The sequence below is a fragment of the Ambystoma mexicanum genome, chromosome 6q, assembly GCF_040938575.1.
Source record: "Ambystoma mexicanum isolate Mex_15411 chromosome 6q, UKY_AmexF1_1, whole genome shotgun sequence".
NCBI lineage: Eukaryota > Metazoa > Chordata > Amphibia > Caudata > Ambystomatidae > Ambystoma > Ambystoma mexicanum.
In genome coordinates, this window is record NC_090937.1 from 1,650,222,199 (window position 1) to 1,650,249,519 (window position 27,321).

The following is a 27,321-nucleotide window of genomic DNA, read 5'->3' on the forward strand; positions in this document are numbered from 1 at the left end:
TGGCAGTTCAAGGAGGATAAAGTCAGTGAATATCGAGAGGCTGACAAGAAGATACACTACCTTGTACTTTTCGACGCAGACCCGCGAAACCTCCCCAGAGGGAATCGCAAGACAGCGGACAATAGCCTGAGAGTGTTGCAGCAGATGCAGATGGTACACGGAGCGTGTCTACACTGAAAAGCGGGAGCGAGGGAAACTCCTGCTATTGTGGTACCGGCCTTCACTACAGAAAGCAGAAAAGCCAAGCAGTTCATAACAGCCGGTGAGTCAAAGGGAGGACCGATAAGAACTGGGCTGTGGTGAATAAAAGTTGCGAAGTGGCATGTTGAAAGAAGTCCAAAGAACTGTACACTTGTTAAAGGGAAGACCAGCTGCAGAGGGAACCGGCATCACGTGGGTGCGAAGTCTAGAGACTCTGGTTGACCGAAAGTTGCTTGAAACTACAGATACCAGAATGCCATAGGAGAGCAGCCAATATACATCAAAGTGGTCATACAGGAGGTCTAGATAAATACCTGTACAGTCAAAAGACTTTGATCTACAAACTGTTGAGAAATCAAGAGAAGTGAATTCCCCATCGAGCGAAAGCAAGGCAAGTGAATCATGCAAACCTTTAATAGTGCAGAGAAAGGTGAAACAGCAAGAGTGAACCCGACGGAGGGATGCCAGTAAAGAGAGGCGAAGTATAAAGTCCCAAGAAACAGTGTGTTGACAAGAGTGAACCCGGCAGAGAGTTGTCCATGGAGAAATGTTTAAAGAGACATTAAGATTTGTGAGCAGGAGAAAAGCCAGAGTGAACCTGACAGACAGAGGGAGGCTGAATGATTCGAGAGGGGTCAACGCCCAGAAGAGGGGGGACCCAGGGGTGAAGTATCCCTAAGTAAAGCAAGGAAACAAACGTTTACTTTATTGAAATAACTTTTGTTTTGTTATTTGAATATGTCAGGTCCTCGAAGGCAATAGACTTTCAAGTGAAAAGAGACTTGGCCACCGACGGTCCTGATAGCTGAAACGGAACTGTCATCTCGTGCTGGGAGTGCTCGGGAGTGTGCTGTGCTCCACAAGCCCACATTACCCCGTGCTTAAAATGTGGGGGAGAGCCAGGCTACCACATCCTGACATATTATCTGTGAACACTTCTTTCTTTCTTCAGAATTCCATCCCACACTCTTTTTGTATTAGTTGTAAGGTTTGGCAATATGTTTCTTAGTATAGGCCCTTTTTTATTTGGTACAACGCCACTAGGACTGCCTTATTTTTCATTTGATGGTTGATGCTTCCTCCCATCTTAGAATTAGGTTTAGATTAGGTGTTTTTCCAACCAGCATACAGTTTAATAAACACCCTTGAACTGTGATCAGTTGGGTCTGTCTTTACTGTTGCCACCATGAGTTCCTTACATTCAGTACTAAGAAATCTAGTGCTCTGATATTGTGGACGGTAGAAGAACTGGGCCACAAGCCTGTCTGGAATGGGTATAGAATCTCATCCTCTTCTATCCATTTGTGCAACTCCCTAAGGAATAAGGTAGCAAAGGGCATCCCAGTGACGTCCAACATAGACAGCAGTGTATAGTTGTTCACGTTCATCCTGTCACCTTTTTTATATACGGGGATCAGTACAGACTGCTGCCATGAGGACGGCACCTTACCTTCACAGCAACCCTTAGAAAATAACAAATACATTATATAAGCCCAATTGCCCGGGTTGTTCTTAAGGACAGCATTGGCTAGCACATTCAGGACAGGTGCTTTAGAATTCTTCAATTTAACAATTGTTGTTTCAATCACTTCCCTGTCCAATTCCAGAGGCCATATTGAACACGCCCCAGTATCATCACCCGGCACAATCAAGTCATCAGACTTTTACTCTAATGTATGCCCTCCAAGAAGCACAAGATATGGGGTTTATACATGTTTTGACATTATCACCCTTAGCCTTTACAAGTAGTTTCCAAATAGTCCCTGTGTCACATTTCTTGAAAACATCCACAAGCCTTTCCCAGTTTGTCTTAACAATATGTGCCTTATGGTGTTTTACCCAGGCCCTGTATTTCTTGTTAATTCTTTTTATTTCCCCAACAACCGACACTATCAGTCCCTGGAGCAATGTCTCTTAGCAGCTCTAATAGCGCTTTGATTTTCACGCTTGGCATTTCGTATGTTAATGTCAAACACAGTTACGGCCTGGGTTCCACTGACCATGTTAGGTCTCGATCTTTTTCTCCCACTATGTTTGTGATCTGTTGGAGCCCTTCTTCTATCATTAGCACTCATATCATTTAACTCACGTCAACGTGACATTCCTTGGTCCAACGTGACTGCACACATTTTGTCAATTTTAGCGTTGGTCCAAATTAGCCGGTTGCTTGCACAATTCGGGACCAAGTTACCACACTTCAGAGCACCCGATTTCTTCACATTCAAGTTAATATCTAATATAAGCATGGCATGATCGCTATAATCATTAGGCAAAACATTGAGGGCATTTACAATCTCCAATAGGCAATTAATGCCAGCGAAATAGTCCAATGTGGCTTTCTTACGACCATTAACCAGATTGGATAGAAATCTCTGGAGCCATTCGCTAGTATTGTCGTATTTGGTCTCCTCCCCAGGGCTCACTTTTGGGTCAGCAATGTCATTAGTACCTTCTTGCTTTCTTTTACAATGTGCGCAGCATTTTCATGTCTTTACGAGTTTCATTCATTGATCAAGAACATAGCCCACATATTTCAGGGAAGCCTGGTGTTGATGTATCAGGGTAGCTGTTTCCGGTAGGCAGCAGTGTATCCAAGTTACTTTTCTTGGCATTGTGACCAGAGGCTCTACAAAATCAAAGTCACATGAAGTAAAAAGTCTCAGAGATGGTATTTTATAAAATATATCCAGCAACGCTGAGCGATTTAAATTCAGGTGGTCTTCAGAAGCTTTCACCGGCATGAAGGTAAATATTTTTGAGTCGAGTTCTTGTACTGCCAGGTCCTCATCCTTACTCTTCTGTTGCTCGTCTTGGAGTAGAGGGCTGTGTTCCTCAGTGCTTACATTGATATTCTTGGAATCTGATGAAACTGAAGCCTGTCATGGCCCCTTAATTGTATGGTTATGTGCATTTGCAGGTGCTACTGATTGAACTTCCCCATCATCTCTAACCAACCAACTGTTCAGGGTACCAACGTTTTGAGCAGATCTCCCGGCGAGCTTCTCTTTTGGTGGGACCTGTGTGAATAGAGTGTGTGACCAATGGTTTCTGTGTGTGTAACACAATGAATGAGAATGCCCTGCCTGAAACTGACATGAATGCAGGGTGCTTGCCCCAATCCACATTCCTTGTTATGGATGTCTGAGTGGAAGTTAATGGCCTGAATACATACAAGCCTGGTTGCCTGCCTGCATGAATGCACTTCTGTGTGATTGGCCGACTGAGCCTGGCTCAGTCAGAGTGAATGAGGGACATATTTGTATATCTGGGGACCTCTCACTTACCAATTTGTTCAGAGGTTGAAGTTGAAACTTGAAGCTCATCCTTGAAGCCCAGCTGGAAGAAGAAGATTTCCTTCGAAGAAATCTAAAAGCTGTCGAGTCATTCGAGGACTGATCCAAGAGAGGACCTGGCTAGGAGACCTCTTCCCGAGCTACGAGGGAGGATAGCTCAGTGGCAGCGTGCTCGACTTGGAAACAAGATGACACGAAGCAACACAAGTTCGATCCCTGGGTCCGCGCTTAGAAACCTCTGGGTATTAAGCGCGTTATAAATATCATATCATATATCTCATATATCTCACCATGCAAAAACTGCTGTTCTTCATCAAGGCACCCGGGAAGACAGTTCTGTGAGTCTGACGTCCGGAGAAGGGGTCCACCGAGAATCATGAAGAGAGCGCCTGGACAGCGAGGCCATCGAAAGTCCATTGCCATCGACCAGGGTTCAGAAGACTTCTGTGACTGCTGGAAGCCATTCGTACTGTGTTGCCCAGAAGCGGGGACACCTTGACACTGTGCTGCTCGACGCCCCAAGCCCAGAAAGCTACACCATTGCCTAAGAACATTTGAAATAGGGTTCCCTTGCCATCACCAGAAGCCGACAAAGACGTCCCGAGGACATTGATGGAGTGAAGATCCAAGGTCCAGCCCGTGGTCGAGTCCTGATCGCCAAAGCTATCCCGAGGGGTGTGCTATGGCTAAAGCACCGACAGACCAGGGGACTGCCGAACACGACACCCAACACCCGTGGCCGGGCCTGCATCCATCACCGAGTTTTATTTGCTGCACAAAACACTTTGGATTGAGGTTGACCGCATGCCTCATCTTCCCAGGACTTCCAAGATCGATCGTCGAAGAGCACTGCAAAGTTCGATGCTGCAGCATCACCGCAAGTGTTCCAGGTGGTGACGACAATAATGTATGGAATGGAAATTTTGATAATGCTCTGTGAAATGGATTGGGATAGCGTAGAGGCACTGATGTAGAAAAGGGCTCTGAATTTACCAAACTGCTTACTGTGAGAAAACAAGAAGGTGTCTCACCAGCTAGTCCCCGCAGATATCTCTCTCTCTCTCTCTCTCTCTCTCTCTCTCTCTCTCTCTCTCTCTCTCTCTCTCTCTCTCTCTCTCTCTTTCTCTCTCTCTCTCTCTCTCTCTCTCTCTCTCTCGTGGCCTGGGTACGGCCATCACCATTGGATCCAGACCCTGGGGGTGGACCAGTGCGGGAGGATCACCTGGATGAGGGGTCTTCGGGGAGTGGGACCCTGGGTGGCGAGACACTGTACCCCCCTCTGCAACACCTTTACCCCATCCTACAATGTAGGATACGTGGGAACGTTACCCCCCCTATCTCTATTCAAACCCTTTCACATGGACAACCTGCTCTGTGAGAAAACAGATTCACACCCGAGCAGTATACCTGCCAAGTTCCACTATTATGGTCAGGTAAGGTCAGGCAATTACTGGCAATCACTCACACCTGACTTCCATTAAGCTTCCCCACACAGATAAAAGGCAGAGCACGAGAGCACACTCTGAGCGAGGCAAAGCACACAAAGCAACAGCAGTTTTGAGATGGCAACTGAACGAAGGAAGAAAGACAGCAAACCAAGAGGGGTTTGCAAGGAGGGAATTACCCTTGACCTTTCCAACAAGGAACCATAACTTTCAAGAACCCATCAAGTTGGAAAGCGTAAGTCCAGGAAACAAGCCTGAAGAATCCTGCATCGTGTGTCAAAGATACCAGAGGCCCTCCCGCTTAGCTGACCAAGTCGGGGAGGAGCAGCAGCCGGCATGGTATCGTCCTCGGCTCCAAGAACAAAGTAGCGCCAGAGAGATCAACACAGCCAGTGAGTTGAGGAGACTGATACAAGACCGGTCTGTGTTCAAGTCAAGGTTACAAGTGGCAACATTGTATACCGAGCGCAGAAACACACAGTGTTAAACACGTGTGATGAAAGACACGAGTAAAGCTACATCTCTGATGAATGTTTGAACTTTGGGAAGGAAAGGTACAATACCGTGTACCATTGCCAGGGTGGTCTGGCACCGTGAGTGTGCTCAATCCAAGGTCTCTGTGAGGTATCCAGTCAGGAAGAGGCAGAAGTGAAAGTAAAAAGAAGAGCATGAGAAAATAACTGCAAATCAAAGTGGTCCTGCGGTGGTTTAAGCAACATCCATCACACAATCGAAAGTCTTCGATGTTTGATAAAAGAGGAAAGCTATGTATACATTTTGTGAACATTGTACTTAAGGGGTCTGAGCCCAAACAAGAGAGATCCATGGTCTGTGCCAGAACGAGGGAGACCAGTTGTGAATATTGTGTTAAGAGGGTCTGAGCCTGAGGGAGGGTGACTCGTGGTGAACAGTGAAACACCCAAGAACTTGTGAATGTGAAAATCTTGAGAGGAAAGGAACTTTGTTGTTTGTTGAATCAGGTCCTCTGTAAAAAGAGACTTTGAATGGTAAAGAGACTTTGGCGCAGAAGGCCCTGATACTTACGCTTTGAACTTCATCCTCATTCCTTGTCCTGTGCTGAAAACATGGGGAAGGGGAGCCAACTGCTCAACTACCCTGACATATTATTTCTTGAACACTTTTCTTTTTGCATACACTATTGTCCAACACCATTTGTATTTAAAAGTAATGATTGGCAATAGGTTTATTAGCATAGGCCCTTTTATGTTGACAGAGACTCCACTCGGACTGCGTTATTATTTGATGGTCGTAGCTTGCTCCCATTTTTAGCTTTAGGATTAGATAGGCATTCTACCAACCCATATGAAGTTCAATAAACACCCTTGAACTGTGCTCACTTGTGTCTGTCTTCACTGTTTAATACCATGTCTTCCTTACATTACAAATTGTTGTTTTGTGGCGGGAGTTGGGTTTGCAATTGCTAAAATATACATTGGAATGGAAGATTAATATTGTATCTGTGTTTCATAAATGCTCGAAAGGGGATTTCATACTATGATTTGGGTATTGCCCTGAGTGAGTTTTGACACACAATTGCTCGCCTTCTCTAAAGTAGCAAGTCAACTGCTGGATGAATGTAATGTCTCCAGGGAAGTCCTATTTGTTAACCCTTGTCTGGTAAAGAAAACATTGCAAGATGGTGGAATGTGAAATATCAGATGAATTACAACAAGACCTTTTGAAAAGATGTTTTGGGAACTTTGTGTGAATAAACAGGACATATTTTTTAGGATGACAAACTCTCTTAACAATAGCTTCACTGAAATTATCAGTACAAGCCAAGATAATGAACAATGCCTGATGTATTTCATGGTGACTTGTAATCTTCATGATTGATTTTATTGTTGAATTAATTGATTTCTCAACATTGATGGTTCTAAAGATAATGGGTGATGCATTGATGTATGTGATCTTTTAATGTTGTTTTAATGGTGTTCATTCTATTGTAGTTTTTAAGATTGTGTAGTTTGACTAGCTTCAGCCAATGAATAAATAATAATAATGTGTTAATTTAATTTGATTTTGTGACATTGCACTTCAAATGGTTTTACTTGGCTTTCCTTTGATGTAACTGTTCAAGATGTAGACTAACAATTTATGATAGTCTCATGTTGCTCTGAAGTGGCTGGTTTCCAAGTTATTTAATCACATAGGTGTGTACATTACAAACCTAACTACTTGCTGATGAGCCTAGAGTGGTAGGGTCATGCAGCAAGGACATGTATGTATGTGCTGGTTGCGCGGACGGTGATATAACACAATGCATTTTGAGTTTTGTGAGTGAATGAAGGACTTTAATGTACCCAACAGCACTGTAAGGTGCCCTCAGATATTTTCTTGTTCAGTCTGTACTGTTAAATCAGAATAATTGCTTCCATGAGGTCTAACTGGCGCCATAACTAAAAAATACCAATGCTCTCAGTAATACTGCATTCCCTGCGCTGTGCTGCCAGGACCATAACAGCGCAGAACATTGGGCCTCATTATAAGTTGGCCAGTCTGGTAATAATGTGCCAGTATTGATGAATACTGGCACTTTACCATACCGACGACTACAGGTTTGCCAGTGGGGCACTTGAGTTACCTCCAGCTAAAAGCAAATGGGGATTTATACCATCACTCTGGCACTCATGATCCGGAGATAATGCAGTTACCAAAGTAGTGTAGTCGAAACACAGCACTGTTTTCAGATCGCAGCATCGCTGTGTAGCACAGGGAAAAAAGTGTGCAGCAAAATTGGCCCTTCAACAGGACAGTTGAGGAGCAATTCACATTTCAATGGACGCACAGCAGATCTCACAGTCCTTTCGTGGAAATCATTAAATGTCACAGAACCGAATAAGACCCAAAGGCATTCCCCATAAATAACCAATAAAGACTTCTTTGACATATGTTCAGTGTATTGTATTCTTTTCTTACCGTCATAGTAAAGAGATCAGTTCTTGGGGGTTGGTGTGTTCCGATCCCTCACCACCTACTTTTTTGAAAACCGCTGTAAAATCCTTTTCGGGCAGGTTGCTGATATCACTTAAAACTGAGTGGGCGATTTACTACTAAAAAAAGTATGCTACCAACGGACTTAAATGAAACCCAGGCAGACCCTGCAGGGACATCATTTTCTGACCGGGAGAGTTGAAATGATGTTTGAAAGGTACAAAAGGAAATCTCTGTATCAAAGCATAGCTCAGTGGAGTACAATGCATTCAGGGTACTGCTAGCGACACAAGTAAGAGTATAAGGCATGGTTCTCTGTATCAAAGCCAAGCTCTGCATAGTACAATGCATTCAGAGTACTGCTAGCGACACAAGTAAGAGTGTAAGGCATGGTTTCTGTATCAAAGCGGAGCTCTGCCGAGTGCAAAGCATTCAAGGTACTGCTAGCGACACAAGTAAGAGTATAAGGCATGGTTCTCTGTATCAAAGCCTAGCTCTGCTGAGTACAATGCATTCAAAACCGTCTCTCTACCCATCTATCCCAAGGAACTACAGACCTATCACAACGGTCCCCTTCCTATTAAAGATTTCGGACAAGGCAGCTTACCTTCAGGTCCAAAAATGTATTGAAGACAACCACCTTCTTGGACTACGGCAGTCCGGTTTTCGCACTCGTCATGGCACTGAGACGGCACTACTTGACCTAAAAAATCAAATAGATGACCTTAGAGACATAGGCAAACCAGCATTCCTCCTGCTCCTAGACCTCTCTGCGGCCTTTGATTTGGTAGAGCATAAAACACTATGCCACCATCTCTCCGCCTCAGCCCACTTCTCCACCAAAGCATGCGTCTGGATAACCTCCTTCCTTCAGGAGAGAGTTATGAAGGTCTTTTCGGACACCGCTAATGCCACACCCAGCCCTATCAAATGTGGAGTCCCACAGGGCTCCTGCATATCCCCTACACTATATAACCTCTTCACGAGACCTCTATGCAGGATACTTGACTCTCTGGGCATCTCATATACCAATTATGCAGATGATACACAGGTTGTCATCCCCCTGTCGGGTGATTACACTACGGACCTGAACACCCTTAACAGTATCTACTCCACCATTCAATCCTGGATGCCAGAGAATTGGCTCTGCCTAAATAGTGATAATACCAAACTCTTACTGGTCGGCTCTCCATCCACACTGAGCAAACTTTATGAAAAGTACCAATCCTTCACCATTGATAACATGCCCATCACAGTCTCTCAAACTATTAAAACACTAGGTGTATACCTCGAACCCAGCCTCACCATGGACAGGCAGGTCAATGCCATCGCCACCTGCGCAGCAAACCACTCCAAATTCATCAATGCCATCAGGCCCTTCCTATCCCAGCAAAACTGCATATCAAAAGCCAGAGCCATCATCGGATCCAGACTGGACTATTGCAATGCCCTATTCGTCAGAACCTCACAAAAAAACCTCGCCAAGCTCCAGATTGTCCAAAATAATGCCTTAAGGGCCACAACAGGCATCTTGCGCAAGAAACACATCTCTGGGGTGAGGAGGCAGGTACACTGGCTCCCCATCAAGGAAAGGGAGGTTTTCAAAACAAACAGCGTCCAGACCCTCGAGGTCGGCCTATGCCAACCGCATCACAGTTCCTCACATGCACAGAGTGCATGCAGGAGGCACCGGATTCCCTACAATGGGTGCAACCTTGTGGAACAACCTCCCAGATCAGATTAGATCCATCAACTCTCACACAGCCTTCCGCGAGGTCCTAAAAACCAGGCTCTTTATCTAAAGAGCATATACCCATGAACTCTGTACTGCATATGTCACTATGTATATGAAACCTATCTGTACTGCATTTGTTACTTTATATAAGAGAAGAATACCGTGAACAATTGTAACCTAACAAAATGTATCTAAGCATTCTTTTTTGGGCCGCTTATTGTAACCCTCAAGCAAGCCTCCTTAAGTTTCCTTAAAGCGCCTCGTTGCCTGTGGGCTGTAGTGCGCTCTACAAATAAAAAAATAAAAAAATTCAAGGTACTGCTAGTGACACAAGTAAGAGTATAAGGCATGATTCTCTGTATCAAAGCCGAGCTCTGCTGAGTACAATGCATTCAATGTACTGCTAGCGACACAGGTAAGAGTATAAGGCATGATTCTCTGTATCCAAGCCTAGCTCTGTGGAGTACAATGCATTCACGGTACTGTTAGCGACACAAGTAAGAGTATAAGGAGTGGTTCTCTGTATCAAAACCTAGCTCTGCTGGGTGCAATGCATTCAAGGTACAGCTAGTGACACAAGTAAGAGTATAAGGAGTGGTTCTCTGTATCAAAGCCTAGCTTTGCTGAGAACAATATATTTAAGGTACTGATAGCGACACATGAGTATAAGGCATGATTCACTGTATCAAACCTATCCCTGCTCAGTGCAATGCCATTAAGGTACTGCATGTTGGTTGCCTGGGTGATGAGGAGTTCCAGTGGTATATCTTTCTTTTGTGGCCATCTCCCTTACTGAAATATGTGCAGTTGTCGGCATCTCAGTCTCTCAGTTCAACCAGCCGGATTCAGGATGGCCGGCAATGCATTCGGGGTACTCTTTCCTGTGAGCAGATGAGGTGAGAGTGTAGTGCATTCCTTATTCCCCTTATATCATGATCATCAGCTCTGACTAGAGTCTGGTGTCACACACCATGTATGGGCAAAACCGGAAAGGGCCATGCTAAGTGTGTGGCCATAATGAATGCCATTAAAGTAATTACTAAAAGAAAGTCACTCTTAAAGCAGAACATACAGAGAAAAACAAACACTGTTATCTGGGACTCTTCCCATCAAGCAGACAACAGTGACAGCCAATTCCAAATAGGGACTATTCACTATTCAAGCAATCACAATGCCATACACATCAAAAATAAAAAGAGTGGATGACATATTTCTTGCATCAATGATGGTAACATCAGCCCCGATCCAACTCCCTCCTCTTCTCCCCCTCCTTCCCATCCAATGCATTCATTAAATAAAGTATAGGAGCTAATGGGCTCATAGTCCTTAGGGAAGGATCAGCAAGATGACCTGCTCGGATCTGGGGTCGGCATTTACCTAGTGTGGGGTCATGACTTGACACCAAACCGCACTGTGCCTATTCTCCACACTAAATGACCTTTTCAGAAGATTAACAGTACTTATAGGGGGGAAAACACGATTTCTCTGAGACCCCCCTGATATACTCTCCTACAGGATAGGAAGCATCCATCCTACAGGTTGCTGCAATATCTTATTGCAATGTTTAGATGTATCTTAAATGATTAGGCTGGTAAAAGAAAATATGCTTACAGATATAGAGATCAAGGTTAAGAGCAACCACAAGCCAATCTATGCTTCTGGCTGTCATAATCGCCTGCCTTTCCAGATACAAATCTTGGTGTTGTCCATTAAGACCAAACAGCGCATTCCTAATCAAGGAAGGGGCTGATTTGTGTGTACGGTTCTTTAATCAGTGGGCAAAAATTCAAGTTGCAAGCTACTAGCCAACCATCATAAAGTCGCGTGCCATCACAATTCTACACATAGGCACAGAACACCATTTTTTACTCGCCAAGAGCCACATTTCAGTAGCCAATGGCAAGTGGTGAGTGGAAATTGTGCACTGTTCATTAATGCGTGGGATGTTTATATATCTTGGGTATTTCGGTCGGAAAAAAAAGCCAAATACGCATTTGGCATGGTAAAAAAGACTGAAGCCCATAATACCGAACAAGGGGAGCAGGGGTTCGGAGGGTGTCCCCTGCCCCCCTAGTTCGGTATTATGGGCTGCTGGGGTTGCAGGGGTGACCCCCGCATACATTAAAAGCACAGTGGGGGACAAACAACCGAAATCCCAAAGGAAGTTGGCATTGCAATTTTGTAACTCAAGCTTTTGGGATTCAGTATTTCAATGTGGATCCTATCTTGGGTAACGATAACAAATAAAATACTGGTACTTAAGGATGTTCGACTGCTAAAAATGTCTTTGTTGTATCATTCATCCACCCTAGATCTACAGCATGGTCTAGGGGTACGCACATGTGCACCCAAATGTCATTGATCTAAATCTGAAGAGGAATTTATAGAATGTTAAGCATGCAGCACTTTTGCATCTTCCCTTTGCACCCCTTCCACGCTCATCAAATCTTAGACCACACCCATCAAGCAAGCCACACCACCAAATGAGGGCCCCCCTCAATTTCTTAACTCACTTAAAGCACTGGGTCCATTTGATAGGCCTCACAGGTGCATGATATAAAGGGCCCTTACGCAGACAGGCCCACATGTGCATGCTGACCTAGCTTGCTGGGTTCGTGCTGGCCTAGCTTGCTGGGCTTGTTCTGACCTAGCTTGCTGGGCTCATGCTGACCTAATTTGCTGGGCTCATGCTGACCTAGCTTGCTGGGCTTGTGCTGACCTAGCTTGCTAGGCTCATGCTGACCTAGCTTGCTGGGCCTCCTAGGTGTGGGATATAAAGGGCCCTTTCAAAGACAGACCCACATGTGCATGCTGACGTGGCTGGTTGGGCCTCATATGTGTGGGATATAAAGGGCCCTTTCACAGACAGGCCCACATGTGCATGCTGACCTAGCTTGCTGGGCCTCCTAGGTGCGGGATACAAAATACAAAGGGCCCTTTCACAGACAGACCCACATGTGCATGCTGACCTAGCTTGCTGGGTTTATGCTGACCTAGCTTGCTTGGCTCATGCTGGCCTAGCTTGCTGGGCTCATGCTGACCTAGCTTGCTGGGCCTCCTAGGTGTGGGAAATAAAGGGCCCTTCGACAGACAGACCCACATGTTAATGCTGGCCTAGCTTGCTGGGCCTCCTAGGTGTGGGATATAAAGGACCTGTCACAGACAGGCCCACATGTGCATGCTGACTTAGATTGCTGGGCCTCCTAGGTGCGGGATATAAAGGGTCCTTTTACAGACAGACACACATATGCATGCTGACCTAGCTTGCTGGGCTTATGCTGACCAACCTTGCTGGGCTCATACTGAACTAGCTTGCTGGGCTTATGCTGACCAACCTTGCTGGGCTCATACTGAACTAGCTTTCTGGGCTTGTGCTGGCCTAGCTTGCTAGGCTTGTGCTGGCCTAGCTTGCTGGGTTTGTGCTGACCTAGCTTGCTGGGCTCGTGCTGACCTACCTTGCTGGGCTCGTGCTGACCTAGTTGCTGGGCTCGTGATGACCTAGTTTGCTGGGCTAATGCTGAACTAGCTTACTGGGCTCATGCTGGCCTAGCTTGCTGGGCTCATGCTGACCTAGCTTGCTGGGCTTATGATGCTAACCTAACTTGCTGGGCTCATGCTGACCTAGCTTGCTGGGCCTCCTAGGTGTGGGATATAAAGGGCCCTTTCACAGACAGGCCCACATCTGCATGCTGACCTAGCTTGCTGGGCCTACTAGGTGTGGGATATAAAGGACCGGTCACAGACAGGCCCACATGTGCATGCTGATCTAGCTTGCTGGGCCTCCTAGGTGTGGAATATAAAGGCCCTTTCACAGACAGGCCCACATGTGCATGCTGACCTAGCTTGCTGGGCTTATGCTGACCAAGCTTGCTGGGCTCAAGCTAAACTAGCTTGCTAGGCTTGTGCTGACTTAGCTTGCTGGGCTTGTGCTGACCTAGCTTGCTAAGCTCATGCTGACCTAGCTTGTTGGGGTGTGCTGGCCGAGCTTGCTGGGCTCATGCTGACAGAGCTTGCTGGGCTCATGCTGCCCTAGCTTGCTGGGCTCACGCTGATCTAGCTTGCTGCGCTCACGCTGGCCTAACTTGCTGGGTTTATGCTGACCTAGCGTGCTGGGCTCGTGCTGACCTAGCTTGCTGGGCTCATGCTAACCTAGCTTGCTGGCTCCTGTTGACCTAGCTTGCTGGGCTCATTATGACCTAGCTTGCTGGGCACATGCTGACCTAGCTTGCTGGGCTCGTGCTGACCTAGCTTGCTGGGCTCATGCTGACCTAGCTTGCTGGGATCATGCTGACCTAGCTTGCTGGGCTCATGCTGACCTAGTTTGCTGGGCTCATGGTGACCTAGCTTTCTGGGTTTGTGCTGGCCTAGCTTGCTGGGCTCGTGCTGGCCTAGCTTGCTGGGCTCATGCTGCCCTAGCTTGCTGGGCTCATGCTGCCCTAGATTTCTGGGATCATGCTGACATAGCTTGCTGGGCTCATGATGACATAGCTTGCTGGGCTCACGCTGACCTAGCTTGCTGCGCTCACGCTGACCTAGCTTTCTGCGCTCATGCTGACCTAGCTTGCTGCGCTCACGCTGACCTAGCTTGCTGGGCTTATGCTGACCTAGCTTGCTGGGCTCATGCTGACCTAGCTTGCTGGCTCCTGTTGACCTAGCATGCTCGGCTCATTATGACCTAGCTTGCTGGGCTCGTGCTGACCTAGCTTGCTGGGCTCGTGCTGACCAAGCTTGCTGGGCTCGTACTGACCTAGCTTGCTGGGCTCATACTGACCTAGCTTGCTGGGATCATGGTGACCTAGCTTGCTGGGCTCGTGCTGACCTAGCTTGCTAAGCTCATGCTGACCTAGCTTGCTGGGCTGGTGCTGGCCGAGCTTGCTGGGCTCATGCTGACAGAGCTTGCTGGGCTCATGCTGCCCTAGCTTGCTGGGCTCACGCTGATCTAGCTTGCTGCGCTCACGCTGGCCTAGCTTGCTGGGTTTATGCTGACCTAGCGTGCTGGGCTCGTGCTGACCTAGCTTGCTGGGCTCATGCTAACCTAGCTTGCTGGCTCCTGTTGACCTAACTTGCTGGGCTCATTATGACCTAGCTTGCTGGGCACATGCTGACCTAGCTTGCTGGGCTCGTGCTGACCTAGCTTGCTGGGCTCATGCTGACCTAGCTTGCTGGGATCATGCTGACCTAGCTTGCTGGGCTCATGCTGACCTAGTTTGCTGGGCTCATGGTGACCTAGCTTTCTGGGTTTGTGCTGGCCTAGCTTGCTGGGCTCGTGCTGGCCTAGCTTGCTGGGCTCATGCTGCCCTAGCTTGCTGGGCTCATGCTGCCCTAGATTTCTGGGATCATGCTGACATAGCTTGCTGGGCTCATGCTGACATAGCTTGCTGGGCTCACGCTGACCTAGCTTGCTGCGCTCACGCTGACCTAGCTTTCTGCGCTCATGCTGACCTAGCTTGCTGCGCTCACGCTGACCTAGCTTGCTGGGCTTATGCTGACCTAGCTTGCTGGGCTCATGCTGACCTAGCTTGCTGGCTCCTGTTGACCTAGCTTGCTCGGCTCATTATGACCTAGCTTGCTGGGCTCGTGCTGACCTAGCTTGCTGGGCTCGTACTGACCTGGCTTGCTGGGCTCATAGTGACCTAGCTTGCTGGGATCATGGTGACCTAGCTTTCTGGGCTTGTGCTGGCCTAGCTTGCTGGGCTTGTGCTGGCCTAGCTTGCTGGGCTCATGCTTCCCTAGCTTGCTGGGCTCATGCTGCCCTAGCTTTCTGGGATCATGCTGACATAGCTTGCTGGGCTCATGCTGACATAGCTTGCTTGGCTCACGCTGACCTAGCTTGCTGCGCTCACGCTGACCTAGCTTGCTGGGCTTATGCTGACCTAGCTTGCTGGGCTCATGCAGACCTAGCTCGCTGGGCTCATGCTCACCTAGCTTGCTGGCTCCTGTTGACCTAGCTTGCTGGGCTCATTATGACCTAGCTTGCTGGGCTCGTGCTGACCTAGCTTGCTGGGCTCGTGCTGATCTAGCTTGCTGGGCTCGTGCTGACCAAGCTTGCTGGGCTCATACTGACCTAGCTTGCTGGGATCATGCTGACCTAGCTTGCTGGGCTCATACTGACCTAGCTTGCTGGGCTCATGCTGACCTAGCTTGCTGGGATCATGCTGACATAGCTTGCTGGGCTCGTGCTGACCTAGCTGGCTGGGCTCGTGCTGACCTAGCTGGCTGGGCTCGTGCTGACCTATCTTGCTGGGCTCATGCTGACCTATCTTGCTGGGCTCATGCTGGCCTAGCAGGCTGGGCTCATGCTGACCTAGCTGGCTGGGCTCATACTGAACTAGCTGGCTGGGCTCATGCTGACCTAGCTTCCTGGGATCATGCTGACCTAGCTTGCTGGGCTCGTGCTGACCTAGTTTGCTGGGCTCCTGCTAACCTAGCTTGCAAGACTCATGACCTAGCTTGCTGGGCTTGTGCTGTCCTAGCTTGCTGGGCTCATGCTGACCTAGCTTGCTAGGCTCGTGCTGGCCTATCTTGCTGGGATTATGCTGACCTGGCTTGCTGGGCTCAGGCTGATCTACCATGCTGGGCTCGTGCTGACCTAGCTTGTTGGGCTCATGCTGATATAGCTTGCTGGCTCGTGCTGACCTAGCTTGCTGGGCTCGTGCTGACCTAGCTTGCTGGAATTATGCTGACCTAGCTTGCTGGGCTTATGCTGACCTAGCTTGCTTGGCTCGTGCTGACCTAGCTTGCTGGGCTCATGCTGACCTAGCTTGCTGGGCTCATGCTGACCTAGCTTGCTGGGCTCGTGCTGAACTAGCTTGCTGGGCTCGTGCTGAACTAGCTGGCTGGGCTCGTACTGACCAAGCTTGCTGGGCTCGTGCTGTCCTAGCTTGCTGGGCTCGTGTTATCCTAGTTTGCTGGGCTCGTGCTGACCTAGCTTGCTGGGCTCGTGCTGTTTTAGCTTGCTGGGCTCGTGCTAACCTAGATTGCTGGACTCACGCTGGCCTAGCTTGCTGTGTTCATGCTGGCCTAAATTGCTGGGCTTATGCTGGCATAGCTTGCTGGGTTCACGCTGGCCTAGCTTGCTAGGTTCATGCTGATCTAGCTTGCTGCGTTCATGCTGACCTAGTTGGCAGGGCTCATGCTGACCTAGTTTGCTGGGCTTGTGCTGCCCTAGCTTGCTGGGCTCGTGCTGACCTAGCTGGCTTGGCTCGTGCTGACCTAGCTTGCTGGGCTCGTGCTGACCTAGTTTGCTGGGCTCCTGCTAACCTAGCTTGCTAGACTCATGACCTAGCTTGCTGGGCTTGTGCTGTCCTAGCTTGCTGGGCTCATGCTGACCTAGCTTGCTAGGCTCGTGCTGGCCTATCTTGCTGGGATTATGCTGACCTGGCTTGCTGGGCTCAGGCTGATCTACCATGCTGGGCTCGTGCTGACCTAGCTTGTTGGGCTCATGCTGATATAGCTTGCTGGCTCGTGCTGACCTAGCTTGCTGGGCTCGTGCTGACCTAGCTTGCTGGAATTATGCTGACCTAGCTTGCTGGGCTTATGCTGACCTAGCTTGCTTGGCTCCTGCTGACCTAGCTTGCTGGGCTCATGCTGACCTAGCTTGCTGGGCTCATGCTGACCTAGCTTGCTGGGCTCGTGCTGAACTAGCTTGCTGGGCTCGTGCTGAACTAGCTGGCTGGGCTCGTACTGACCAAGCTTGCTGGGCTCGTGCTGTCCTAGCTTGCTGGGCTCGTGTTATCCTAGTTTGCTGGGCTCGTGCTGACCTAGCTTGCTGGGCTCGTGCTGTTTTAGCTTGCTGGGCTCGTGCTAACCTAGATTGCTGGACTCACGCTGGCCTAGCGCTTGCTGTGTTCATGCTGGCCTAAATTGCTGGGCTTATGCTGGCCTAGCTTGCTGGGTTCACGCTGGCCTAGCTTGCTAGGTTCATGCTGACCTAGCTTGCTGCGTTCATGCTGACCTAGTTGGCAGGGCTCATGCTGACCTAGTTTGCTGGGCTTGTGCTGCCCTAGCTTGCTGGGCTCGTGCTGACCTAGCTGGCTTGGCTCGTGCTGACCTAGCTTGCTGGGCTTGTGCTGCACTAGCTTGCTGGGCTCATGATGACCTAGCTTGCTGGGCTCGTGCTGACCTAGCTTGCTGGGTTTATGCTGACCTAGCTTGATGGGCTCATGACTGTCCTAGCTTGCTGAGCTCATGCTGACCTAGCTAGCTGGGCTTGTGCTGACCTAACTTGCTGGGCTCGTGCTGACCTAGCTTGCTGGGCTTGTGCTGACCTAGCTTGCTGGGCTCGTGCTGTCTTAGCTTGCTGGGCTCATGCTGGCCTAGCTTGCTGGGCTCGTGCTGACCTTGCTTGCTGGGCTCATGCTATCCTGGCTTGCTGGGCTCATACTGACCTAGCTAGCTGGGATCATGCTGACCTAGTTAGCTGGGCTCATGCTGAATTAGCTTGCTGGGCTTGTGCTGTTTTAGCTTGCTGGGCTCGTGCTGACCTAGCTTGCTGGGCTCATGCTGACCTAGCTTGCTGGGCATGTGCTGACCTAGCTTGCTGAGCTCATGCTGACCTAGCTTGCTGGGCTCATTATGACCTAGCTTGCTGGGCTCATGCTGACCTAGCTTGCTGGGCTCATGCTGACCTAGCTTGCTGGGCATGTGCTGACCTAGATTGCTGAGCTCATGCTGACCTAGCTTGCTGGGCTCATTATGACCTAGCTTGCTGGGCTCATGCTGACTTAGCTTGCTGGGCTCATGCTGGCCTAGCAGGCTGGGCTCATGCTGGCCTAGCAGGCTGGGCTCATACTGACCTAGCTGGCTGGGCTCATGCTGACCTAGCTTCCTGGGATCATGCTGACCTAGCTTGCTGGGCTCGTGCTGACCTAGTTTGCTGGGCTCCTGCTGACCTAGCTTGCTAGGCTCATGACCTAGCTTGCTGGGCTTGTGCTGTCCTAGCTTGCTGGGCTCATGCTGACCTAGCTTGCTAGGCTCGTGCTGGCCTGTCTTGCTGGGATTATGCTGACCTAGCTTGCTGGGCTCAGACTGATCTACCATGCTGGGCTCGTGCTGACCTAGCTTGTTGGGCTCATGCTGCTATAGCTTGCTGGCTCGTGCTGACCTAGCTTGCTGGGCTCGTGCTGACCTAGCTTGCTGGAATTATGCTGACCTAGCTTGCTGGATTTATGCTGACCTAGCTTGCTTGGCTCGTGCTGACCTAGCTTGCTGGGCTCATGCTGACCAAGCTTGCTAGGCTCGTGCTGACCTAGCTTGCTGGGCTCATGCTGAACTAGCTTGCTGGGCTCGTGCTGAACTAGCTTGCTGGGCTCGTGCTGAACTAGCTGGCTGGGCTCGTACTGACCAAGCTTGCTGGGCTCGTGCTGTCCTAGCTTGCTGGGCTCGTGCTGACCTAGCTTGCTGGAATTATGCTGACCTAGCTTGCTGGATTTATGCTGACCTAGCTTGCTTGGCTCGTGCTGACCTAGCTTGCTGGGCTCATGCTGACCTAGCTTGCTGGAATTATGCTGACCTAGCTTGCTGGATTTATGCTGACCTAGCTTGCTTGGCTCGTGCTGACCTAGCTTGCTGGGCTCGTGCTGACCTAGCTTGCTGGGCTCATGCTGACCTAGCTTGCTGGGCTCGTGCTGAACTAGCTTGCTGGGCTCGTGCTGAACTAGCTGGCTGGGCTCGTACTGACCAAGCTTGCTGGGCTTGTGCTGTCCTAGCTTGCTGGGCTCGTGCTGACCTAGCTTGCTGGAATTATGCTGACCTAGCTTCCTGGGATCATGCTGACCTAGCTTTCTGGGCTCGTGCTGACCTAGTTTGCTGGGCTCCTGCTGACCTAGCTTGCTAGGCTCATGACCTAGCTTGCTGGGCTTGTGCTGTCCTAGCTTGCTGGACTCATGCTGACCTAGCTTGCTAGGCTCGTGCTGGCCTATCTTGCTGGGATTATGCTGACCTAGCTTGCTGGGTTCAGGCTGATCTACCATGCTGGGCTCGTGCTGACCTAGCTTGTTGGGCTCATGCTGATATAGCTTGCTGGCTCGTGCTGATATAGCTTGCTGGCTCGTGCTTACCTAGCTTGCTGGGCTCGTGCTGACCTAGCTTGCTGGAATTATGCTGACCTAGCTTGCTGGATTTTTGCTGACCTAGCTTGCTTGGCTCGTGCTGACATAGCTTGCTGGGCTCATGCTGACCTAGCTTGCTGGGCTCGTGCTGAACTAGCTGGCTGGGCTCGTACTGACCAAGCTTGCTGGGCTCGTGCTGACCTAGCTTGCTGGGCTTGTGCTGTTTTAGCTTGCTGGGCTCGTGCTAACCTAGATTGCTGGACTCACGCTGGCCTAGCTTGCTGTGTTCATGCTGGCCTAAATTGCTGGGCTTATGCTGGCCTAGCCTGCTGGGTTCACGCTGGCCTAGCTTGCTAGGTTCATGCTGACCTAGCTTGCTGCGTTCATGCTGACCTAGTTGGCAGGGCTCATGCTGACATAGCTTGCTGGGCTTGTGCTGCCCTAGCTTGCTGGGCTCGTGCTGACCTAGCTGGCTTGGCTTGTGCTGACCTAGCTTGCTGGGCTTGTGCTGGCCTCATGCTGACCTAGCTTGCTGGGCTCACCCTGACCTAGCTTGCTGGACTCATGCTGACCTAGCTTGCTGGGCATATGCTGACCTAGCTTGCTGAGCTCCTGCTGACCTAGCTTGCTGGGCTCATTATGGCTTAGCTTGCTGGGCACATGCTGACCTAGCGTGCTGGGCTCATGCTGACATAGCTTGCTGGGCTCACGCTGACCTAGCTTGCTGCGCTCACGCTGACCTAGCTTGCTGCGCTCATGCTGACCTAGCTTGCTGGGCTTACGCTGACCTAGCTTGCTGGGATCGTGCAGACCTAGCTTGCTGGGCTCATGCTGACCTAGCTGGCTGGGCTCATGCTGACCTAGCTTCCTGGGATCATGCTGACCTAGCTTGCTGGGCTCGTGCTGACCTAGTTTGCTGGGGTCCTGCTGACCTAGCTTGCTAGGCTCATGACCTAGCTTGCTGGGCTTGTGCTGTCCTAGCTTGCTGGGCTCATGCTGACCTAGCTTGCTAGGCTCGTGCTGGCCTATCTTGCTGGGATTATGCTGACCTAGCTTGCTGGGCTCAGGCTGATCTACCATGCTGGGCTCGTGCTGACCTAGTTTGTTGGGCTCATGCTGATATAGCTTGCTGGCTCGTGCTGACCTAGCTTGCTGGGCTCGTGCTGACCTAGCTTGCTGGAATTATGCTGACCTAGCTTGCTGGATTTATGCTGACCTAGCTTGCTTGGCTCGTACTGACCTAGCTTGCTGGGCTCGTGCTGACCTAGCTTACTGGGCTCGTGCTGAACTAGCTTGCTGGAATTATGCTGACCTAGCTTGCTGGATTTATGCTGACCTAGCTTACTGGGCTCGTACTGACCAAGCTTGCTGGGCTTGTGCTGTCCTAGCTTGCTGGGCTCGTGCTGACCTAGCTTGCTGGAATTATGCTGACCTAGCTTGCTGGATTTATGCTGACCTAGCTTGCTTGGCTCGTGCTGACCTAGCTTGCTGGGCTCATGCTGACCTAGCTTGCTGGGCTCGTGCTGAACTAGCTTGTTGGGCTCGTGCTGAACTAATGTGCTAGGCTCGTGCTGACCTAGCTTGCTGGGCTCGTGCTGACCTAGCTTTCTGGGCTCATACTGACCTAGCTTGCTGGGCTCATGCTGACCTAGCTTGCTAGGCTCGTGACCTAGCTTGCTGGGCATATGCTGACCTAGCTTGCTGGGCTCATGCTGACATAGCTTGCTGGGCTCACGCTGACCTAGCTTGCTGCGCTCACGCTGACCTAGCTTGCTGGGCTTATGCTCACCTAGCTTGCTGGCTCGTGCTGACCTAGCTTGCTGGGCTCATGCTGACCTAGTTTGCTGGCTCCTGTTGACCTAGCTTGGTGGCTCCTGTTGACCTAGCTTGCTGGCTCGTGCTGGCCTAGCTTGCTGGGCTCATTATGACCTAGCTTGCTGGGCACATGCTGAGCTAGCTTGCTGGGCTCGTGCTGACCTAGCTTGCTGGGCTCGTGCTGACCTAGCTTGCTGGGCTCATGCTGAACTAGCTTTCTGGGCTCATACTGACCTAGCTTGCTGGGCTCATGCTGATCTAGCTTGCTGGGCTCACACTGACCTAGCTTGCTGCGCTCACGCTGACCTAGCTTGCTGGGCTTATGCTGACGTAACTTGCTAGGCTCGTGCAGACCTAGCTTGCTGGGCTCATGCTGACCTAGCTTGCTGGCTCCTGTTGACCTAGCTTGCTGGGCATATGCTGACCTAGCTTGCTGAGCTCCTGCTGACCTAGCGTGCTGGGCTCATTATGACCTAGCTTGCTGGGCTCATTATGACCTAGCTTGCGCGGCACATGCTGACCTAGCGTGCTGGGCTCATGCTGACATAGCTTGCTGGGCTCACGCTGACCTAGCTTGCTGGGCTCACGCTGACCTAGCTTGCTGCGCTCACGCTGACCTAGCTTGCTGGGCTTACGCTGACCTGGCTTGCTGGGCTCGTGCAGACCTAGCTTGCTGGGCTCATGCTGACCTAGCTGGCTGGGCTCATGCTGACCTAGCTTCCTGGGATCATGCTGACCTAGCTTGCTGGGCTCGTGCTGATCTAGTTTGCTGGGGTCCTGCTGACCTAGCTTGCTAGGCTCATGACCTAGCTTGCTGGGCTTGTGCTGTCCTAGCTTGCTGGGCTCATGCTGACCTAGCTTGCTAGGCTCGTGCTGGCCTATCTTGCTGGGATTATGCTGACCTAGCTTGCTGGGCTCAGGCTGATCTACCATGCTGGGCTCGTGCTGACCTAGTTTGTTGGGCTCATGCTGATATAGCTTGCTGGCTCGTGCTGACCTAGCTTGCTGGGCTCGTGCTGACCTAGCTTGCTGGAATTATGCTGACCTAGCTTGCTGGATTTATGCTGACCTAGCTTGCTTGGCTCGTACTGACCTAGCTTGCTGGGCTCGTGCTGACCTAGCTTACTGGGCTCGTGCTGAACTAGCTTGCTGGGCTCGTGCTGACCTAGCTTGCTGGGCTCATGCTGACCTAGCTTGCTGGGCTCATGCTGACCTAGCTTGCTGGGCTCGTGCTGAACTAGCTTGCTGGGCTCGTGCTGAACTAGCTGGCTGGGCTCGTACTGACCAAGCTTGCTGGGCTCGTGCTGTCCTAGCTTGCTGGGCTCGTGTTATCCTAGTTTGCTGGGCTCGTGCTGACCTAGCTTGCTGGGCTCGTGCTGTTTTAGCTTGCTGGGCTCGTGCTAACCTAGATTGCTGGACTCACGCTGGCCTAGCGCTTGCTGTGTTCATGCTGGCCTAAATTGCTGGGCTTATGCTGGCCTAGCTTGCTGGGTTCACGCTGGCCTAGCTTGCTAGGTTCATGCTGACCTAGCTTGCTGCGTTCATGCTGACCTAGTTGGCAGGGCTCATGCTGACCTAGTTTGCTGGGCTTGTGCTGCCCTAGCTTGCTGGGCTCGTGCTGACCTAGCTGGCTTGGCTCGTGCTGACCTAGCTTGCTGGGCTTGTGCTGCACTAGCTTGCTGGGCTCATGATGACCTAGCTTGCTGGGCTCGTGCTGACCTAGCTTGCTGGGTTTATGCTGACCTAGCTTGATGGGCTCATGACTGTCCTAGCTTGCTGAGCTCATGCTGACCTAGCTAGCTGGGCTTGTGCTGACCTAACTTGCTGGGCTCGTGCTGACCTAGCTTGCTGGGCTTGTGCTGACCTAGCTTGCTGGGCTCGTGCTGTCTTAGCTTGCTGGGCTCATGCTGGCCTAGCTTGCTGGGCTCGTGCTGACCTTGCTTGCTGGGCTCATGCTATCCTGGCTTGCTGGGCTCATACTGACCTAGCTAGCTGGGATCATGCTGACCTAGTTAGCTGGGCTCATGCTGAATTAGCTTGCTGGGCTTGTGCTGTTTTAGCTTGCTGGGCTCGTGCTGACCTAGCTTGCTGGGCTCATGCTGACCTAGCTTGCTGGGCATGTGCTGACCTAGCTTGCTGAGCTCATGCTGACCTAGCTTGCTGGGCTCATTATGACCTAGCTTGCTGGGCTCATGCTGACCTAGCTTGCTGGGCTCATGCTGACCTAGCTTGCTGGGCATGTGCTGACCTAGATTGCTGAGCTCATGCTGACCTAGCTTGCTGGGCTCATTATGACCTAGCTTGCTGGGCTCATGCTGACTTAGCTTGCTGGGCTCATGCTGGCCTAGCAGGCTGGGCTCATGCTGGCCTAGCAGGCTGGGCTCATACTGACCTAGCTGGCTGGGCTCATGCTGACCTAGCTTCCTGGGATCATGCTGACCTAGCTTGCTGGGCTCGTGCTGACCTAGTTTGCTGGGCTCCTGCTGACCTAGCTTGCTAGGCTCATGACCTAGCTTGCTGGGCTTGTGCTGTCCTAGCTTGCTGGGCTCATGCTGACCTAGCTTGCTAGGCTCGTGCTGGCCTGTCTTGCTGGGATTATGCTGACCTAGCTTGCTGGGCTCAGACTGATCTACCATGCTGGGCTCGTGCTGACCTAGCTTGTTGGGCTCATGCTGCTATAGCTTGCTGGCTCGTGCTGACCTAGCTTGCTGGGCTCGTGCTGACCTAGCTTGCTGGAATTATGCTGACCTAGCTTGCTGGATTTATGCTGACCTAGCTTGCTTGGCTCGTGCTGACCTAGCTTGCTGGGCTCATGCTGACCAAGCTTGCTAGGCTCGTGCTGACCTAGCTTGCTGGGCTCATGCTGAACTAGCTTGCTGGGCTCGTGCTGAACTAGCTTGCTGGGCTCGTGCTGAACTAGCTGGCTGGGCTCGTACTGACCAAGCTTGCTGGGCTCGTGCTGTCCTAGCTTGCTGGGCTCGTGCTGACCTAGCTTGCTGGAATTATGCTGACCTAGCTTGCTGGATTTATGCTGACCTAGCTTGCTTGGCTCGTGCTGACCTAGCTTGCTGGGCTCATGCTGACCTAGCTTGCTGGAATTATGCTGACCTAGCTTGCTGGATTTATGCTGACCTAGCTTGCTTGGCTCGTGCTGACCTAGCTTGCTGGGCTCGTGCTGACCTAGCTTGCTGGGCTCATGCTGACCTAGCTTGCTGGGCTCGTGCTGAACTAGCTTGCTGGGCTCGTGCTGAACTAGCTGGCTGGGCTCGTACTGACCAAGCTTGCTGGGCTTGTGCTGTCCTAGCTTGCTGGGCTCGTGCTGACCTAGCTTGCTGGAATTATGCTGACCTAGCTTCCTGGGATCATGCTGACCTAGCTTTCTGGGCTCGTGCTGACCTAGTTTGCTGGGCTCCTGCTGACCTAGCTTGCTAGGCTCATGACCTAGCTTGCTGGGCTTGTGCTGTCCTAGCTTGCTGGACTCATGCTGACCTAGCTTGCTAGGCTCGTGCTGGCCTATCTTGCTGGGATTATGCTGACCTAGCTTGCTGGGTTCAGGCTGATCTACCATGCTGGGCTCGTGCTGACCTAGCTTGTTGGGCTCATGCTGATATAGCTTGCTGGCTCGTGCTGATATAGCTTGCTGGCTCGTGCTTACCTAGCTTGCTGGGCTCGTGCTGACCTAGCTTGCTGGAATTATGCTGACCTAGCTTGCTGGATTTTTGCTGACCTAGCTTGCTTGGCTCGTGCTGACATAGCTTGCTGGGCTCATGCTGACCTAGCTTGCTGGGCTCGTGCTGAACTAGCTGGCTGGGCTCGTACTGACCAAGCTTGCTGGGCTCGTGCTGACCTAGCTTGCTGGGCTTGTGCTGTTTTAGCTTGCTGGGCTCGTGCTAACCTAGATTGCTGGACTCACGCTGGCCTAGCTTGCTGTGTTCATGCTGGCCTAAATTGCTGGGCTTATGCTGGCCTAGCCTGCTGGGTTCACGCTGGCCTAGCTTGCTAGGTTCATGCTGACCTAGCTTGCTGCGTTCATGCTGACCTAGTTGGCAGGGCTCATGCTGACATAGCTTGCTGGGCTTGTGCTGCCCTAGCTTGCTGGGCTCGTGCTGACCTAGCTGGCTTGGCTTGTGCTGACCTAGCTTGCTGGGCTTGTGCTGGCCTCATGCTGACCTAGCTTGCTGGGCTCACCCTGACCTAGCTTGCTGGACTCATGCTGACCTAGCTTGCTGGGCATATGCTGACCTAGCTTGCTGAGCTCCTGCTGACCTAGCTTGCTGGGCTCATTATGGCTTAGCTTGCTGGGCACATGCTGACCTAGCGTGCTGGGCTCATGCTGACATAGCTTGCTGGGCTCACGCTGACCTAGCTTGCTGCGCTCACGCTGACCTAGCTTGCTGCGCTCATGCTGACCTAGCTTGCTGGGCTTACGCTGACCTAGCTTGCTGGGATCGTGCAGACCTAGCTTGCTGGGCTCATGCTGACCTAGCTGGCTGGGCTCATGCTGACCTAGCTTCCTGGGATCATGCTGACCTAGCTTGCTGGGCTCGTGCTGACCTAGTTTGCTGGGGTCCTGCTGACCTAGCTTGCTAGGCTCATGACCTAGCTTGCTGGGCTTGTGCTGTCCTAGCTTGCTGGGCTCATGCTGACCTAGCTTGCTAGGCTCGTGCTGGCCTATCTTGCTGGGATTATGCTGACCTAGCTTGCTGGGCTCAGGCTGATCTACCATGCTGGGCTCGTGCTGACCTAGTTTGTTGGGCTCATGCTGATATAGCTTGCTGGCTCGTGCTGACCTAGCTTGCTGGGCTCGTGCTGACCTAGCTTGCTGGAATTATGCTGACCTAGCTTGCTGGATTTATGCTGACCTAGCTTGCTTGGCTCGTACTGACCTAGCTTGCTGGGCTCGTGCTGACCTAGCTTACTGGGCTCGTGCTGAACTAGCTTGCTGGAATTATGCTGACCTAGCTTGCTGGATTTATGCTGACCTAGCTTACTGGGCTCGTACTGACCAAGCTTGCTGGGCTTGTGCTGTCCTAGCTTGCTGGGCTCGTGCTGACCTAGCTTGCTGGAATTATGCTGACCTAGCTTGCTGGATTTATGCTGACCTAGCTTGCTTGGCTCGTGCTGACCTAGCTTGCTGGGCTCATGCTGACCTAGCTTGCTGGGCTCGTGCTGAACTAGCTTGTTGGGCTCGTGCTGAACTAATGTGCTAGGCTCGTGCTGACCTAGCTTGCTGGGCTCGTGCTGACCTAGCTTTCTGGGCTCATACTGACCTAGCTTGCTGGGCTCATGCTGACCTAGCTTGCTAGGCTCGTGACCTAGCTTGCTGGGCATATGCTGACCTAGCTTGCTGGGCTCATGCTGACATAGCTTGCTGGGCTCACGCTGACCTAGCTTGCTGCGCTCACGCTGACCTAGCTTGCTGGGCTTATGCTCACCTAGCTTGCTGGCTCGTGCTGACCTAGCTTGCTGGGCTCATGCTGACCTAGTTTGCTGGCTCCTGTTGACCTAGCTTGCTGGCTCCTGTTGACCTAGCTTGCTGGCTCGTGCTGGCCTAGCTTGCTGGGCTCATTATGACCTAGCTTGCTGGGCACATGCTGAGCTAGCTTGCTGGGCTCGTGCTGACCTAGCTTGCTGGGCTCGTGCTGACCTAGCTTGCTGGGCTCATGCTGAACTAGCTTTCTGGGCTCATACTGACCTAGCTTGCTGGGCTCATGCTGATCTAGCTTGCTGGGCTCACACTGACCTAGCTTGCTGCGCTCACGCTGACCTAGCTTGCTGGGCTTATGCTGACGTAACTTGCTAGGCTCGTGCAGACCTAGCTTGCTGGG

At 51.2% G+C, this 27,321-nt stretch overlaps 1 protein-coding gene across 2 annotated transcripts in view; it reads right to left on the bottom strand.

Annotated features, from left to right (window-relative positions):
• The window catches only part of LOC138516980 (zinc finger protein 850-like), a 176,433-nt gene that overhangs the window by 127,818 nt on the left and 21,294 nt on the right, over positions 1–27,321 (bottom strand). For both annotated transcript variants that reach the window (XR_011282338.1, XM_069632469.1), the window contains exon 2: positions 8,502–8,597. The gene's annotated coding sequence lies outside the window, so the exon portion shown is untranslated. The remainder of the gene's footprint in view (positions 1–8,501; positions 8,598–27,321) is intronic.